Source organism: Aegilops tauschii, chromosome 3, assembly GCF_002575655.3.
Source record: "Aegilops tauschii subsp. strangulata cultivar AL8/78 chromosome 3, Aet v6.0, whole genome shotgun sequence".
NCBI lineage: Eukaryota > Viridiplantae > Streptophyta > Magnoliopsida > Poales > Poaceae > Aegilops > Aegilops tauschii.
The window spans coordinates 255,238,862-255,253,601 of record NC_053037.3 but is presented as its reverse complement, the minus strand read 5'-3'; the positions used below and the strand labels follow the sequence as shown (position 1 = coordinate 255,253,601).

The 14,740-nt window shown below is 45.6% G+C and overlaps 1 non-coding gene across 2 annotated transcripts; it reads right to left on the bottom strand.

Moving 5' to 3' along the window:
- Positions 1-290: 290 nt before the first annotated feature.
- Positions 291-11,685, bottom strand: LOC109749230 (protein ALTERED PHOSPHATE STARVATION RESPONSE 1). Of its 2 annotated transcripts, none has more exons than XR_005772769.3 (4): positions 10,273-11,685; positions 9,473-9,651; positions 8,525-8,748; positions 291-1,347 (listed from the first exon to the last, which is right to left on the bottom strand). It is a non-coding gene; the product is annotated as a protein ALTERED PHOSPHATE STARVATION RESPONSE 1 (transcript). The 2 variants fall into 2 exon arrangements; XR_012204849.1 differs by having other exon boundaries at positions 8,624-8,748.
- Positions 11,686-14,740: the final 3,055 nt, after the last annotated feature.

Sequence of the window (14,740 nt, the reverse complement as noted above, 5' to 3'; positions counted from 1 at the left end):
TCATGAAGATCGGGCCACATAGGGTCTCTACCCAACATCATACTCCCTCGTCATATCAGGAAATAAAGCAAAGTTGAACAACATATACGTTCAACAATATTCCCCTAATAAAGCATCCGGCTCATCACCGAGACAAACAAGTTTATGATTCCTTGGTGACAATAATACAAGGCGAAACCATTTCCATTCCTCAGTATGCCAGGTTTTACGTACACTGGTGTACTCAGGTCATCGAAGTTTCCACCCATGTCCAAAAAGTGCTTATGAAAATATCAGAACACGCAAGGTGCTATCAAAGGGTAAGGGCTCGGATCAAAGAAGTGCAATTAAACCACTTCCTCAATGACCATATGACATGATAAATGATTGATGGTATCAGGTGATGATCTCAATTTTGCTGGCTGACTTCTACAGTGCACTTGGAACATACATATTCAGAGCGGCCTAATGCCAGCAAACAACTACTCCCTACAACCAAAATAATATTTGCCTGCCTCTGGTGGCAGGACAATTACAGTAACACTAACACGCACAAGCCATCAACCTTGAACCTCGTCTCTGAGCATTGGCAGCACTGCAGATTTTCTCAAGCTACTGTACATGTCATGGCAGAAGAACGAAAAGTCCGCCATGTTTCTGAAGAGCTCTGGCAGGTGCATCCGGAGGTTTGCCAGCGTCTTCTCCCTCACCTGCCTCGCAAGCCTAAGGTGGAGCTTCTCCTCTTCCTTCAGCCTGATTTCTACTTCCTCAATGGTTATTCTCCTCTCGTTGACATGATCTAGGCTTGGAGTATTGGCTGCTTCGGGGTTAGCTTCCTCACCCTGGGATGCCTTTCTTTCTGTGTACCTACGATGCCAGTCTTCAAACTGTGCCCTCTTACGGTCAAGATCCCTGCGAGTTTCCTCACACCTTCGCCTTAGGCTGACCTCCTCTTCCTGAAGCAGTACAATATTGCTTATGACTTCAGTAAAGCTTTTAATGGCAGTTTTGGCAAGTTCGACGGGAAGCCTCTCAAGCAGGTCGTGCCAGGCATATAGCAGATTCTTGATAGGTGGTTCCACCTGCCTTGGAGGGGAGGATACCTTCTCCTTCAGATTGCTCTCGATGGAGATGAGATTAAGCTTCAACCATGCATTGAGTGCTCTGATGTACCCTTTCTGATGGTCCATAAGTTTGTCAAACTGCATATGCCACTCCCTGACAATGTCACGTAGCTCACAGGTCTGCTTATAATGCAAATCAGTTGTCTCCCTTGGAACAGGCGGTACCTCAAAAGCTCTGATCCCCGATATGGTCAAAAACTGGCTCTTGTGATGACGGTGCATAGAACTCCACATATTTGCCATGCTGCACAAGACATTATATTGACTTGAAGAGAAATGCTAAACAAAAAAAGCTGGAAAGCTTAGATGCAAGCTAAGATAACAAGCACTATATCACAAGAAAGGTATGATCTCATTTAATAAGAACAAATTATTAAAACATTACAAACTCCTTTATTACCCATGATGGCAATTCTTATTTTATCATGAATTTCACTATCTGTTATTGTACCTTGTCTCCAAAAAATAGCTGGCTACTTTTGAATTAGGGGAAAATAGATCCACCGACTAGTACAAATTTTCTCCTGCCTACACGCACCTAGACAACTGAATCATGGAATTCTTACTAACTTCTCCAATCGTTGCAGAAAATATGGTCCGGCTGTCCTGGCAATGAATTGGATGCATTGACAGATATATTTGGAAAACAAGTGCTTAATAGCGAACCATGCCCAAAATTGAACAGTATATAGGTACGAAGACATATATATATGGTGGATCTTCTGAAGATAACAACAAAAGCTTTCTTCCTCTTGATAGTTTGTTGGCCGTTTATAGGGGAAGGTTATTTTCTCAGTTTTCCTTTGCATGTGAGAGGCGAGGGTAAACTTCTTTTGCCTTTTTGTGGTTTCTTCAGTGGTTCGTGTCAAATGTGGGAGGTACTTTCCTGGTGTGCCGCAAGTAAATGAAATGCTAAATAAATCAATGGTAACAAACAAATAGGTGGTGTCGAAGAATTCTTTTTTGTCGGATCCTAACAACGGTACTAGAACAAGTACGTTGATTTGTAGTTGTGAAAACGTCACAGCCGGTTACCTGTACCCAATGTGGGTAACAGGCCTAATTACTGCCTTGCTCTCTCTTTCTCTCTTTTCTTATATAATATGTGGTGAGTACAAAAGATTACAATATCAGGGGTACTCGGCGAGTTAGGGGAACTTGACAAGATGGAACTAGGTCTCGACGGGAAGCGTTGAGATCTCCATGTGGAGTAAAGGTTCTAGGCAAGCTGAAAGGCATTGATCCCCTCTTCATGTGTCCCTCTGGCCCTTGTATAGCACAAGTAAGGAGAACCCCACATCAGGCGTATAGGGGTAGGAGTCGGGCTCGTACTGGGTACCCTTTCCTTTGTGTTCTATAGGATTTCCTTCTATGTCATCTGGAAAGTTGCTTCCATGGACGGTGATGCGTCGTCTTGGGAGCTCTCGCCCGTAGCTGCCCATAGCTAGGCCCAGGGGGGTTCCATTGATATGGTGTTGACTCCGCCAGGCTTTGGATAATTTTACTTATCGTCAACAAGCCCCCATCAGTATTCGGAATAGAATTTGGTCCACGAGTAAGGTTGATGTAGATACTTGCAGTCGTCTTGTCACCTCCTTGTTCGATTGAGGAGTCCTCTATAGTTTTCTCTGTAATCCTTGTTGCGTGTTGGCAGTCGCACTTGATAGTTGTTGGGTGCTCATTCCCCTCCCCTTCTAGTTGTTATTAATGAGTAGTCGGCTTTGCTTTGCTTTGTCGAGAGTTGATCCTCTTTGTCACGGGCGCGTAGTCGATGTCAATTGCAGTCACGTCCTTTAACGACTGAGATTCCATCTTATGGCCACGTGTCGTGGTGATAGGCTTTGGCGTGCCGGATCCGTGATAATTAGAAATGACAATGTAATGATGCTTGACAATGTGACGTTGTTGATTTGACACTTCCTCTTTCCTTGGGCCACAATCCGGCGATCTCCAGAATTTTGAACGGTGTCGTGCCCCTATTCCTGTGCCATGTTCTCTAGAGTTTTTTGTTTTTGTTGTAGAGATACGACATTCTTCCTCCTTTCCTATCACTATGACCTTTTCGACTTCCCGTTTGCTCTTCTGCGAGCTTCTCCAGTTGCTAACCTCGTTGGCCGTTACCTACGCTTGATGAGCCGGTGATGAGGGATCGATAAGGGATCTCCAGGACATGGAAAGCCTCCCATGTGATCTCATCTTCCATGCTCCTGCCTCTGGTTGAGTTGTCCATTGCCTTGTCCAAACGAGATGGTGGTGGTGGCGGATTCCTTACGATGCGGCATCAGTCTACCTATTTCCGTCTTCATGCGGGGCTTACTTTTCTTCTATGGCATTGCTCTGGTGAGCTTGACGCCTGATTCCTTCTTGTATCATGCAGTATTTTGGGGCGCATTTATGCAATATTTTGTCTCCAAAAAATATTTTGGGGCGCTGCCGGATGTGGCGTTGTTTTGATGTCACATTTCTTCTATGGGATTGCTATGCTAAACCTGACGTCAGATTCCTTCTTGTATCATGCACTCTTCACACATCTGTGCGATATTTGGGGGCGCTGCCGGATGTGGCATTGTTTTTAAGTCACTTCTGCATGTCTTCCATAGATCAATGGTACTCTCTGGGCCTTTGTTGTTGTGTCGTTCGCCCTCGCAACAACTACAAGTCTCCACCCCTATTGGAGCCACGGGCGGTGCTAAGGCTGATTGTCGGTCCTGTTGGATTTAAGTGGAGAGGACTTTCAGCGACCCTGCCTTCATTAACTTCTACACAGCAAGATCTGAGCCTCTGGCAGATGGCAAGTTGTTGCCTCTTTGCAGCGACACCTACGAGCTTCATGGAGGTGGGGAGGTAAGATGACGAGCGCGAATTTGACCGATGACTTCACCCGTCATCGCCAGTGCCCGCTGAGATCTCGTCCTCTTTCTTCCTGGGACTACCAAAATGGACAATAGATTGTATAGGAGCTCAATGGTGACTATCTAGTAACTTTCCATTTACTGTGTGTTCTTCACATTTTCTCTTCTTACTTCAATTTTATTTGATTTTGCCTCCTAGATCCTTTCACCTGGGAGGATGAGGAGGTGAGCGACTGTCTTACTAATCTCTTTGTGGGAGATTCCTGAGAGTGGACCTCCCCTAGTACGCCTAGGCCCTTGTCGATCGCTCACCACTCACCAGAGGAACCCGAGAATCGACTGTCAGTATGTTACCATCTTTTAGTTTCATGAATCACTTTTCACTTTTCTTGGATCAAGCTTGTCCTTATATTTTCCCCATTTTCCTTCTAGCATTGATACTAGATTATGAATATCCTATCTCTCTGATCATTGTTCCTTTTTGCCCTAGTGAAGGTAGAGCACGGTCTCCCATAGATAGGGAGGTCGCATAGGGAGGTCGCGGGGCATCCTCCTGCAAAGCGACAGAAGAGGGCTACATGGCGGATAGTTATTGCCGCGGAGGGTCCACCCCATGATTCGCAAGTGCCCAACTGATGGCATTGTCTTCCTCTAGTCCGGGGTAATTGCTCTTAGAATCCCTTCATGTTTTTCCTTCCCTTTTCAGTAGTAGCATCGATGGTACATTTGGGTTTTTTGGTTTAGCTATGTCCCCTTATGGGGAAGTATTTTAATGGATACATCATCCAACTCTCGATGTTATTGTTAATAACACCATACATGATGAATAAGATATGACTAAGCTAGCCCTACATGATTACCTTGGGAATAAAGTAATGTCCTAAGCATGAGTGGCTTGTAGTAGTTGCCATCATACCGTTGTGGGTTTACAAGGGAATCGGTCTATGCCGTCACGAACATACACACGGATACATGGGTTTTACTTTCTCCCTTTTGTGCCATATCTTTGGGCAGGATGCGTTGTTGACCTTGTTGCTAATCTTGCTTGTAGGAGCAGTTTGTCCTCATGTTGAACTTGGCGAGTCTCTACTCTCATTTTAATTTTGTTCGTCCTCTTAGGCCCACAGGAGTTGTGTTTGGGTACGTGATGTGATGCGGAGCATCCCACAGACATCACCATGCCAAGTGCCCCATCATCAAGAGACACGTGCATCTCCCACATCATATATATAAAGGTGAATCTTCTCCTTTACGCATGTCTACTTCACTCTCCCGAGGATGGTATACTACTTGACCTCCCTACCATTCGCACCTATAGGTTTGAGCCGAATAACAAACGTGCAATGGAGGAGGTCGTGCACAAGCGAGCACCACACCATCCGCAAGGAAAGCATGGAAGCAACGAAGGAAACGTGAAGACCCAAGGCCGGATTCCGAAAGCATCGACAGGAGTCACCACGAAGGTCAGCAGCCTCTGGACCCCCGTGCACACGGCACCCCCACCCCCCACCCTCCCCCCACCCATTGCACCGGCATGCCTACGTGCAGCTATTGGTCTTTGCCCATGTAGCATTCCCTTTCTGCTCCTCGCTTGCCCCTTCATGCATAAGGACTATATATACCTCTCCCCTACCTCGAATCTAGGGTTAGCTAAGGGAAGGCTAAACATTAGAGCTTTAGCTCATGTACCTCCCCTTTGTGGGATCTATCTCCCCTAGTGGAATCAAGGCCTCATCTTGAGGGGAAGACTCCATAGGAGTGCAAGACATCCTAAGGGAGAAAATTCCTTTAGGAATATCAAGACCTCCGCCTGTGTAGAAGAAGGCTTCCTTGAAGCATCAAGCCCCCTTGCCTTAGGACTTGGGGAAGAATCCTAGCTTGTTCCATCTTTGTCTTGTGGATGATTTGGATCAAGTATTTCTCCATGTGTATCTTGTGTTGAAACTTGTGTGTTGATTTGTGTTGGATTTACCTGTGATTCCTCGTGATTTTCCTCATGTTCTTCGTGTTCTTCAAATCCACCTCCAATTCATGAAGATTGGGCCACCCAGGGACTTGGTCCTACATCATGTCTTCTTTGTTTCCTTGATCATAATCGGTAAAGCTCCAAGAGAAACCATCATCTTCTTGTCGTGATAGACACGGGTTTCAAACATCTATAGGAGATGCAATCCCAACACCATATTGGAGGGCATTTCTAAGTCCACAACTACGAAGATGCTCCATTTCGTGCGATGATTTCCTGTGGCCCCTATGTAGACAGAGAAACCGATGTACCCCTTTGGTCGATATGTCCTTCCTGCTAGGGGCATCACCGCCGGCCCAATTCTTGCGGGTCGAATTCCCATCCTTCTGAGTGTCTCCATGGTTATCAAGGTGTACTTGCTACAAACCGCTGGTAATACCCTTCGCAAGTCTGTGTTTCCTATTCTCATTATGATGATGGATTGTCCTTCCAGTCATACTTCTTGGCAAGGTCCATCCAAAATCCTGTCCATGAAATGGTGCTGCTCTCCTTTTATCTAATGGCTCATCTTTGAGCCATGGGGACTCCAGGATGTTTCCTCCAACGAAACCACACCTAAGTTTTTGTGATTTAATTTCACATGGCATGGCGTGAGGCATGGTGTCGTCATCTTTCCAAGTGAGGGCTTCTTTGCTTATTTCTTCAACCATCCGATGAAAACAAATACTCTCTGGTACCATGGGTCCAGGTGAGGTGGAATCCCCAGCCGACACTTGATTCTTCCTCGGGGATTGATAGTTGGATCACGCATGTCGTTATCATTGCCTTCTGAAGATGATTTGCTAGATCACCTCTTGCCTCCGTCAAGGTACGGTGTTGGTCTTTGTCGTGTTTTCTTTTTTTGGAGTTGTCTTTGTCGTTGCACTTGCTCCTGCCTGACCTCTTTCTTCCTTCTTGCACGACCTACTTCCTTCTGGCACGAATCCTGCAGCCACCATTCCATTGAAGCGTCCAAAACCGTGATCCTCCTCCGTTCAGCCGTCCCCCAACGATTCCGCAGATCTCCTTGATGCAACGACAAGCTGCGATTCCATGATTATGCATTTGGTGGAACTTGCACCATACTCAAAGGCTGCCTTCTCTCAACCTTCTGCACCATTTTATTTCTCCATGCTAGTGCACTTTCTTTAGTGTTGGAATAGCCAACGGGACCCCTTGTGTTGAGCACTCTTTTTTCCATTGTTCTGGCATCCCACAAATAACCAATGAACTGATTACGTCTTCATACACATGTCGGGCAATGTTGTGCCGTCGAGATGGTGTCTCCGAAGGCCATTCGCCTTGGCAATCGCCATCGATTTTGTAGAGGTCCTCCTTGCAAAGTTAGCGAGAAACCTTCTCTTCTTTTGCAGCAAAATTTACAGGACAAATTTCCAAACAGGTTCCTTGTCGCTTAGTTTCTCATTGAACAAGAAGGCAACAGGGAATCCGTCATTCACCAAGCCCCCGAGCTTCTCTTCCTCGTTTGTCGGTAGTTGCATGCCGATTGCGATGATTTGCTATCCGGTGATAAGGACGGAGCCATAGACCCGATGTGATATCGTCACACCAGCTGTCAAAGATTTTCCATCACATTCTAACGGCAGTACTAGAACTAGTACATGGATTTGTAGTCATGGGACCGTCACGATAGAAGGGGACACGTGCTTTACCCAGTTCAGGCCCCTGTGTTGGTAAAAGCTCCACTTCCTGCCTAGCCCTCTCTTTTTTAAAATACGTGGTCAGTACAATGGATACAATATCAGGGGTACTCGGCGAATTAGGGGAACCCGACAAGATGGAACTAGGTCTCGACGGTAATGTCGAGGTCTCTACGCGGTGTAAAGGTTATAGGCTATCTGAAAGGTGTTGATCCCCTCTTCGTGTGTCCCTTTGGCCCTTATACAGGGCTAGTATGGAGAACTAATGTCAGTCCGTCAGGCATATAGGGGTAGGAGTCGGATCCATATCGGTAACCAATACATTGGAGCCTTTCCTTCATGTTCTATAGGATTTCCTTCTATGTCCTATGGAAAGTTTCCTCCATAGTCAGTGATGTGTCGTCTTGGGTGTGCTGGCCCACACCGGGGCCTAAGGGGGTCCATTTGATACAGTGTTCACTAGGACAGGCCTTGGATAATTTTACTTATCGTTTTCAATTGCAAAATGCTATATATAAGAAAAAACTATGAAACTGTGGACTGAAGCGTGAATTTAACTGCCTGTTGAAACAGCAAGGTCAATCAAGGCTAGGAGAGTATTTATGTGGCAGCATATTCCCTTTACTTTACATTATTAGACTGTAGCAATGCATATTTTAGCCTTGTTAAATCGATCTCCACACAAATAGATATACCTATAGTTCATCATATTAGCAAGGACAATCAGGTAGCTTAGTCAGCAGATGGATAGCTGGATAAAATTATGAGAAGGAGCCGCAAATAGACAAAGTATATATCATTGACACAATTAATTGCTCCTGAACGGTAGAAACCAAATTGGCATAAAATAGAAAATGACATAATTCATTTCCAAACAATTTTCATAAGTCAAAGAATGCTCACCCATCGACAAGGTCCACTAACTTCGGGTATAGCTGTTTATCACGTAGACGATTTATTTCTGAAACTGTTGAATCCATGGATTGCATATCCACTATGTACCTTGTGTGCAAGTGGCTAACGGCAGCCTTTGTCTTCTCAAGGGTTTCAAGTTTAACACCACGTTTCTTTTGTTTATGCAGTAGATCAACCTTCTTTTGATAATCAATTTTCATAAGTTCCCCTGCCTGGTTTGGCACATTCATAAAGCAGATCAGGCAACAAAATCAGAGACTGAAACAACAAACATGACAAAAGAACAATTGCTGACGATTTCACATGGAAAGAGCACTAAAATAAACCACAGGTCAAGAATGTGAACGAGACAGTTTGGTCTACACTCATTGCTCCTACTAACAAGAATTGACTTATCACTGCATTTGTAATCCATAGTCCTACATTACTACATTTCATCTTGAATCTACTTTCATAATACATGATGTTTGCAGCTTTACACCAACATATTTTAGTAGCAATTAGCAATCAAAGTGGCTCATAGACCGGCCAACACCCGAACAGACTAAATTTGGATTTGGAGGGAGTATCTTCCGAATGATAGGATCTTTGGCAAGCAACCTGTATAAGAACGGTTAATTACACACCCTGATAAATGAAACATTTTAGAAAATATTGACCCTGATGCAACAGTAAGATATATAGTGCAACACGAAAAACAAAAGGTAGCAAAACTGGTGTTTGAGATAACAAAATTTATGTTCCACGGTTAAAAAATTGGCTAATAGTAGGGATTTAGCTGCAGAGGAGTTCACTGTTCACTACGGGTTTCAAAATATCACCACATAGCGGCTAGGACAAATGCACTAATATTCTAACAACGAAATGGGACATGGATAAACCAAAAAAAAGTATCCTAGCAAAGCTATTCCAAGAAAGTACTTTAATAGACATTACCTTCACTTCATCATACAATTTTTTCTCCCAGGCAAGCATCCGGTCGAGAACTGTGGCATGAGTTTCGAATCGTTCATCAATCTCGAAATTAACACCTAAATCCTCTTGGTCCGGTAAATTCTTGAAGGAGCGATTCCATGTGATAACATGCATGATTTTCGTAGAATGATCAATATGTCCTGAAAAATATCCAAGGATCGTAAAGAAGAGTAAATTCAGTACCACACTGCACACACCGAAAAATTGAGAAGTTTAAACTTGGAATTCAGTAAAGCAGAAAACTAGCTGCTGGTGGACCACAGCCGATATTTCTAAGTTATCTGAAATGAAGCTAGAGACAAAAACAACAAATGATGGTAACCTTACAGTAAATTTAGCACCCAAGACAAGTACACAAATAATCTTGCAGCTGTGTTTGTGAGCACCGAGTCAACAAAGCATTACAACATGCAGTTTCCAAATTTGCAAAGGTGCTATAACAACAAAATAGAAGGGAAAATGACATCAAAGGGAAGTACACTATATACGCCCTAGTTTAGAAAATAGAGCTAGTCTGGGGTACTGGGTTGTTAAACTAATCTGGCACGGGGCAGAACTTTAGTTTCCACTTTTATCTATACCAAAAGAACATCGATTGTTTCATAAATGTTAATTGCTTTCTTGTTTCCAAAACTAACGATCTGTGGCACGGTGATTGTCTGGCACAAAGGGTGCGGACTGATTGCTCAGGATTCAAAACCAAGGATTACTGTGGGGACCTCCCCTACAGTTTCCATTCAAAAGAAACAAGACACACTTGCCTCGACTGTCAGCATGGTTGGAGTGGTAATGCATCCGTGTGGCCTCAAGCTTTTTTGACACATCATGTGCACTCTCCGAAGACCTGAGAAAGTTATCATCAAGCTGAGCAATAATCTGCAGTAGGCTGGCAGACACCATCATAATCTTCCCTTTCCGGGTCTCAACTGAGCCCATGGACGAGGCATGCTGGTGGTGTACTTCTGGTTGCAGGCCAGGTGCCTTGGGTGGCTTCCTAACAATCGGCTTCGACGGGGGAAGGTTTGCCCCAAGCTCATCGATGGCCTTCGCCTTCTCCAGTGCTGTCTGTGGTGGCCGCTCCGCCCACTCCTCAGCACCACGTGATGGTGCAGATGCCTCACTAACAGCTGGATTCATCACTGGTGCCTTCACCTCGGGCACTGACTCCTTCTCCCGCCTATCCATCCAAGTATCATCAGTTTGCTGCTCCAGGGTGGGCGGTGGTGTGGGGGTTGGACCGAAGAAGTAGTCCCAGGTAGCCATTTGAGCCTCCGGCATGGGGGGCGGTGGTGTCGCAGACGCAGGCGTTATTGGGGATGGGTTTAGCTGCGGTGGTGGCGGTGGTGTCACTGGAGAAGACCCCATGCTGTCCATCACCCCTCTCTTTGGCGGCTGTCCGTGCACCGTATCATCCATGCTGAAATCGTCATGCTCGTGGTGATCGTCGTCGTCGTGGTCGTTGTCGTCCTCCTCCTCCTCCTCCTCCTCCTCATCATCATCATCATCATCGCTGTCAGTTATGATATGACCATCGTCCTCCTCGCCATCCTCCTCCTCCTGGATAGCAGCACTAGCTGGGGCGCGGTTCTTGGTGGCAGCCCGGGGATCGGGCATGGGGATGTTGGGGGTTGACGAGGAGCGCTGGAGGCCATGAGGGAAGTCCATGAAGGGCGGGGGCGGGGGGGAGGGCGGGATGAGGACAGTAGTGGTGGTCGGGGGCGGAGGCGCAGAGGCCGAGGCTCCGGCTGCGGCCGCCGCAACGGCGGCCTGGTGGGAATGGGAGGCTATCATGCTGGGGTCGGGCGCCTCGCCATGGGCAAAGTCCGAGAGCGCGCCGCCGGTGCTCTTGAGGAGGACGGTGTAGGCCGAATGGGCGGCGGCGAAGGCGTTGCGCGCCTGGACAGCGTCAGCCATCAGCCGCTTCCGATCCCGGCAGCGGCACACCGCCTCCTCCTGGTCGATCTTGGACTGTGCGCACCCCATCTAGGCGGCGATGGGAATCCGGGGTTCTGGCGATCGATCCTCAGAGGGGATCTTTGGGGAGGCGACACGGCGGCGTGGGTGGCGGCGTGGCGAGGGGAGGGGGGGAGTGGTGAGGGCCGGTGGCAGCGGATCGGTGGTAAGCTGCTGGCCTAGTGCTGTAGAGTCTGGAAAGTGATGGAGTCTCTTCGCATTTTTCAATTTTTCCATTTTATTAGCTGTTTTTATCCGCCCCAGACATCCGGGCAGGCTGGCATCCCATACCATGTGCATGGGAGGATATGGAACACTATGAAGAAACTCCATGTTAGACCGATGGCAAGGGCGCGTCAATTCCTTAAAGACCTCACGTCCTTGTGCGCCCTGATCTTTTCCTCTTCTCTTTTCAGCCTCATTCACACAACCGTCATCATAGCTCCGCCGCCATTGTTGCTCTGTCGTCATCCCCACCCACAACGTCGTCACTAGAGGCCCCAACCCACAACTCTGCCGTCCATGCTGTCAAGTTCGCTGCCACTGGATGTCGTCCCGGTACATGCAACTCCTTCCGACATATACCTCGTGTTCTTTGTGTTCGATGAAATGTCTAAGCAGTTTTTTTATTCTTTTTGGTCATTTTTAGGTTACCGATGGACTTATCATCGAATGATGCGTATGAAAACACGGACCTTGATGATTCATATATAGAGAGTTCATAAATTCGTCGGAATCGGGCAATGAAGATGTTGAAATGATGATGACCACGATAAGAATTGGAGAAGCAAGAGGAGCATGTACCGAACTTCAAGGGTTCGATAAAAAGGGCATGAGAGCTCTTCCTCAGGATAGGTTCGCTGGCGCGAGGCTTCTCTACACCCACTACTTCAGATCGAACCGACCATATCATGAAGAAATTTTTTTCGACGCCGCTTCCTGATGAGCAGAGATTTGTTCTTGCGCGTAGTGAATGTTGTGGAGGAGGCTAATGACTACTTCAAGCTGAGCAAGGACTATGGCAGGAAACTTTCTTTCTTTGCTGTACAGGACGATTGCTTTCAGGATGCTTGCTTATGGTAAGGCCGCAGATGCTAATGATACTGAAATTTGGATGGGAGAGACCACATGCTAGAACACGACGATGTAATTTGCACGCGTCGTGCTGAAGGTGTTTGGACCAGAGTACTTGAGAGAACTAATTGTGAAGGACAAAAAAATGGTTGGCAGTTAATTAGAGTATCAAGAGGATTACCAGGTGTGTTCGTTTCAGTTGATTGTATGCACTGGCAACGTACGAACTGTCCCAAAGGATTGTGTGGGCAGTACCAAGGTCACTCCAAATAGGTCACCATCATACTTGAAGAAGTAACATTGAAGGATTTACAGATTTAACATGTTTTCTTTGGCACACCTAGTTCTAACAACTAGATGTCATGTTGCGCCAACTAGCTCAAAGACCAACTGCAACCTTCACGTTAAGTGAATTATATGAAACATAAAATTGAAACTACATGCCGGAAGTTAAGCGAACTATTTAAAGGATTTTTTCCTCAACTCTCTGCAAATGATTATGCTCATATGAAAGTTGTGTTTGGCCATATGACTTTGTAGCTTTGCTGGTTGGCGTGTGCTGCTGCACTTTCTCACTGACCAGTCTCTGGCTCGGGCTGTGAATCCTCTAGGTCGGTGCAACACATGTTAAGCTAACTATTTGAAACTGCAGCCAGGAAGTTAAGCAGCACCAAAGGCAGCACGTCTAACAAATGTTCGTTCTATAAATAATCCCAAAGGCCATTAACATCAATAAGAGCACACACGGGAATGAAATAAAATTATCAGATGTGAATAACGAATGGAAACTAAAAAATAAGCCAAAGAGCAGCCTTTGGGAGGTGGTTCTGGAGGTTGTTCCCCCATCATGCTACTACTCGGGCGATCCAAGTTGGGATTACCTGAATCGGCCCGTCCTTCTGTGCGTGTCACGGCATTGGGCTTTGTTCAAGCTCCCGGGCACGTGCTTTTTCGAGCAACTATGGCACCACATCCACCCATTCTTAGGTCCCGGTAGTCCTTTCGGTTCGAGCAGTGGACTAACCGCCCTTGCTAGCCGGACACGACTTAGTCGTTTGTATCAATTAGCAACCTTTGTTGTCGATCATTGGCAATTTTGCAACTTTTATTTATTGCCGCCACAAACCAAGTTGCCTTGGCCTTTTTAGAGAAATGTTGCCATTTTTTCTTCGGTGCTTGTATGAACTCATGGAAATCTTTTAAAGCATGCAAAACTGAGTTAGTTTCAATATGTGGTCCATTACTAGTATCTTTCATCATATTAGATTAGGAGAAGTTTTTTGATGCAATCATAATGTGGCTCAATTCCTCCTTTACTACGTGTATCCAATTTCCAAGTTTCTTGATTAAATTGAACTTCATCAAGCAACCCCCAAACTTGGGTGATGATATACTCCGTAAAAGCTCCGTCGGCAATACATGCCAAATTTCACATTCTTGAACGTTTGGAGAATTGTTTGCAGTTAGTTGCTTTTCAAATGATAAAGACCACTTGTTAGATGTACCGGAAAAATAGTTTGCATGAATAAGCAAATACATATGAAGTAACACAGAATGTGCATACATTTTTTTCTTTATGCTTGGGATATTTGCACTCATAGCACGTCAGATTGGACCAAACTCATGTGAGAGATTTTCATCAATGTTAAGCGAACTATTTGAAGCAGGTTAGTAATATTGTGAAGTTGAATCTATTTGAACCAACTGCAGTACGGAAGAGAAGTGAGCTATTTGAGTACTTTTTTCGAGATGTGTGCAAATGATTATGCTCGTATTGTGTCTGTATTTTCTGTGGTCATGAGCATTGTCCATTGCTTTCTTTGGCGACACATAAGTCGTTTGCTTGGGCAGGTGAATGGACTCTGTTTTCTATGCTCCAACCTTTCTTCATTTTATAGTTCCCAAATTTTGGTTGTTCGGTTGCCCTGGCTGGTACTCTTTGTGAATGTCTATTTGGGCATGACAACACACCCGAAATTGTGTTGATGTTGTTTATTTTTTCATCGCAAAGCCAGCGAGTAACTTACCCGTCGAACAATATTCGGCCAACCTGAGTTGGATGTTTGCAATCGACGGGATGCGATGATGGCTTCTTTTAATTATCCCCTCTTCATTAAGGCTCCATGTGTCGCGTTAGTAAAACAACGAACTAATGGACGCACACCAAATTTCATCTCTAGTTCATTAATATTGATGACCTCA